This window comes from Coregonus lavaretus (genome assembly GCF_964263955.1).
Source record: "Coregonus lavaretus genome assembly, contig: HAP1_SCAFFOLD_3788, whole genome shotgun sequence".
Lineage (NCBI taxonomy): Eukaryota > Metazoa > Chordata > Actinopteri > Salmoniformes > Salmonidae > Coregonus > Coregonus lavaretus.
Genome location: NW_028156226.1, coordinates 3501 through 7433, shown reverse-complemented (window position 1 = coordinate 7433; position 3933 = coordinate 3501). Strand labels below are relative to the sequence as shown.

The window sequence follows — 3933 nt, the reverse complement described above, 5'->3', positions numbered from 1 at the left end:
CATCATGCTAACGAAGTTAGTCCCTGATGAGTTTTCCAATGGAGCCCTTTTTGTCTGGTAAATGAACGGTTCCAGCGCTGTAGGAGCTGTATCTACTACGCTTTGTTTCGGAACAAACTGGATCACTTCCTTGATCACGCAGGTAGCCAGCCTATGTAAGAAACTGGGGAAAACGCAGAGTGGAATGTTTTAGCTTTTCTACGCCGGTAGCTGGACTGCGTTCGCGCATGTTGAATGCATCTCCGTCTTGTCGTTTGTCGTTATCCATCTGGCCGGTGTTGCCCAGAGTTCGTTCGCCAGGGAAGCCATCTCCTGCCTCTCCTCCCCCTTCTGATAGCAGAGTCGAAGGAGCACAGCAAGAGGAGCATGGCAATCAAAGACGGTCACATGTCACGAGCCGTGGAAGCTGAAGACAGCGGCCTCCCACAAAGCAGTCTACACTTCCAACGAGAGGCCTGGAGCGGATACAAACAACGAATAGTTTTGCCACCCTGGAGCCTGATCTTCCTGCACCTTCGTCGCTGGGGGTACCTGTGTCTGCGGCCGCTGTGCCTACTCCTACTCCTTCCCCTACGATTTTGAAGTCGACGTCGGCAACCTTCCATCCCTGCTCTGGATTGAGCAGGGCTTCTCCATCTGTCAGAGGCCTGCACCATCCTGTGAAGCGTGGGAGTGGGCGGATTTCCCTGTCCTCCTCGCCAGCCGTGATTTTGTGAAGGTCCATGGTATGAAATGTGACTGCTCCTGGTGCAAAAAGAATGTCCTATCCCGGAGCTCGAGTAAATTACATTACTAAGCTGCTCCCGAATGTACTACGCCAGGACATCGATTATATCGTAGTCCATGTGGGTTTTAATGACATTATGAAGGGCAGCTCTGAACAGTTGAAACTGGATTTCAAAGAGCTGATTGACTCTCTGGTAGACACTAATAACATACCCATCATATCTGGCGCTGTGCCCTCTCTAAATCGTGGCATTGAACACTTTAGCAGGATTCTTTCTCTTCACAACTGGCTACATGATTATTGCAGCTCAATGGGTGTAACTTTTGTTGACAATTTGGATACCTTTTGGAAACCAAAACATGTTTTATAAGGAGGATGGGATCCCCCAAATAATTTGGGTTCCAGGGATCCAGGCTGCGTTGAGACAATGACGTATCAATGACCCAAGTCCAGCTCAGTTAATCCCTACCATTGTGTCGCTGAGTCATCATAATGCTTTAGAAAATGTACATTATTCCAGGGGCATTGGTAGACACAATGTAAGTAACCTAATTTATGTCCCTCTAACTGCCCTGAATGCCTCTGCTGATCCTACAGCTATTGTATGCAGCAATCATGTGTCTATGAACCAGATTTATGCTGTTAGCACTGAGGCGGTGTGCCCTAGTAGGAAGTCCACTGTGTGCAGCTCACCCTGCACTAACATAAATAACATGATAATATCTACTTCTGCTAAGCGTCCCAGTAAAGCAATGGAAACAAGCAAGCATCCCAGAAAAGTGCTCAAAATAGCCCACATTAACATATGTAGTTTACAGTTGTTGTTGTTTAAGCACAATTTTGAAAACAGGGCCCGGTTTGTCAAAACACTACACACAATTAGCACAACCCTACACCAAAGTAGCACAACACTTCAGATCATTTGCTAAATGGAACACTTTTGTCAAAACTATACACGACTTCATAAAAACAATATTTTGTTACCATACGAAACACACACATTTCATATGACTTAAATATTTTTGAACCAGTTACACACTGCTGTTGCTAACCTAAAACACTTTTAGCAAGTCTAATTCTCAGTGATTAGAGTACTGTAAATGAAGTACACAGAGAAAGTGCAACTATACAAACACTACACAAGACCAATGCTGCAGACTGAGGAAAATATCATTTATTTCTCTCCATATACCCAAATCAGTCAACATGGAGAAACAAAACATGTCCCAGTTTTCATGCTACTACAGTAGTGTGCATAACACTGTTAGCTCAGCAAACAACAGACAAACGTAAAATACTGTATCCAGTACAGGTTACAGTTACAGTAAATAACAACAACAAAAAAAACTGACACTATTGTACAGAAAATACTACAGTAAACATACTATACATTATCTCTTCGCCTAGCTGGATCTTGCCAGATAATTTCATCAACATCACAAGCAATATCCTCATTAGCAAGACAACGCGGGAAGAACCATCTTGAATGTCGAATCCATCCTTGAACAGCTGCGGCGTCGATTTGGTCACAGGCGTCCTCCATGGCCTGAATGAGGGGTACCTGAGCCTGGGGCTGGAGATCGTAAACCTTCCACTGCCATGCAGAGAAAAACTCTTCGATACGGAGAGTATGGTGGAAGGTATAGTACTGTCAACTGTGGATGGTGTTGAAACCAGTTCTGGACCAAAGCAGAGTGGTGGAATGACACATTGTCCCAGATGACAGTGTATTGCATCTGGTGCATTTCATTACCTGCTGTGACGATGTGGTGCAATCGGTCCAAAAATGCAAGAATGTGAGGTGTGTTGTAAGGGCCCATTTTGGCATGACGGAGGAGAACCCCATGCTGTGAAATGGCAGCGCAAAGGGTGATGTTACCGCCACGTTGCCCTGGGACATTGATTATAGCCCTGTGGCCAATGATATTTCTGCCTCTCCTTCTTGCTTTTGTGAGGTTGAACCCTGCCTCATCAATATATATGAATTCATGCAGGATTTCCTCAGCATCCATCTGCAAAACTCTCTGAAATACAGTGAAAGACAAGATTGTGTAGTTCAGGATTGGTCTAGTATGTAAAAAAGTAATGTGTGCAGTATGCAACATCACAGTGCTAAAGTGAACAATACAAACCTCCACATACTCAATGCCGCAGCCGTTTGACCCTCTCTGAATTCCGCTCAAAAGGCACTCGATAAAGTTGTTTCATTTGAACCTGATGTCTTTTCAGGATGCGTGCCAGTGTTGACTGAGAGACCTGATAGACATTATTGAAAATGGCATGGTCACCGATAATGTTGACTTGTAGTTCTCTGAGCCTGATAGCATTATTGTCCAAAACCATGTTTATTATCTCTCTCTCTCTTGTTCTTGCGTGAATATGGGCCCCCTTCCTCCTTGTCGTTCCTGACCCTCAATCCTATGTAGAGAATAACACATGTAACTTACTGTACAATGTCACAGGAAGGGGTATCACAAGTGCTGATATGGTGCATACAATAAGCGGCTGATTACTGTAACTGTAGACAGATCTTCTTTTACCTGTTTTCCTGCCGAAAAGTCCTTATGACAGATGCCACTGTATATCTGCTAAGATTTGGCTGAACTCTCAGTCCAGCCTCCCTCAGCATCAATCCGTGGTTCACAACATGGTCCACTAGTGTTGCATGAATGTCATTTCATAAGTTTGGTCCTCTTCTTCTTTGTGCACGTTCTCCTCCTGCTTCAGGTCTTGCTCGGCCTCTGCCTCTTCCTCTACCTTTACCTCCTTCTCCTCCTCTGTGTACTCCTCCTCTCACCCTGAAGGCAGGTGAACCTACCTGCTGCATTTTTATAGTGCTTAAACCTTATTGGTGTGTCTATAATTTAGCAATCATGTGTTTGTGCACCTGATGGCTGTGTTTAACAGATTGGCTCATAGGTGTGGTAATTTGACAGTCAGTGCTTTGGAATTGCAAGGAAGTGACATCATGATATACTTCTGTGTCTGATGTATACAAGTGTGTTTAGTGTTTTGCAAATCACTTTGTGTAATGTTTTGCAAATAGTGTGAAGCTGACAATGTGCTTACAGTTGTGCAAATCTAGCCTTGTGTTTTGCTCCTTGAGTGTAAGGTTTTGCTAATGTTGGGAAAAGTTAAATTTTAGTGTGTAAGCAATTGTAAGACCTGTACTCTCTTGTTGGCTGGTCCTCACTACATGTTCGTCG

The 3933-nt window shown here is 44.1% G+C and overlaps 1 long non-coding RNA gene across 1 annotated transcript; it reads right to left on the bottom strand.

Annotated features, from left to right (window-relative positions):
* Positions 1–1880: 1880 nt before the first annotated feature.
* Positions 1881–3527, bottom strand: LOC311126583. The gene is made up of 3 exons (XR_014613013.1): positions 3268–3527; positions 2860–3145; positions 1881–2751 (listed from the first exon to the last, which is right to left on the bottom strand). It is a non-coding gene; the product is annotated as an uncharacterized lncRNA (long non-coding RNA).
* Between the last annotated feature and the right edge of the window lie 406 nt (positions 3528–3933).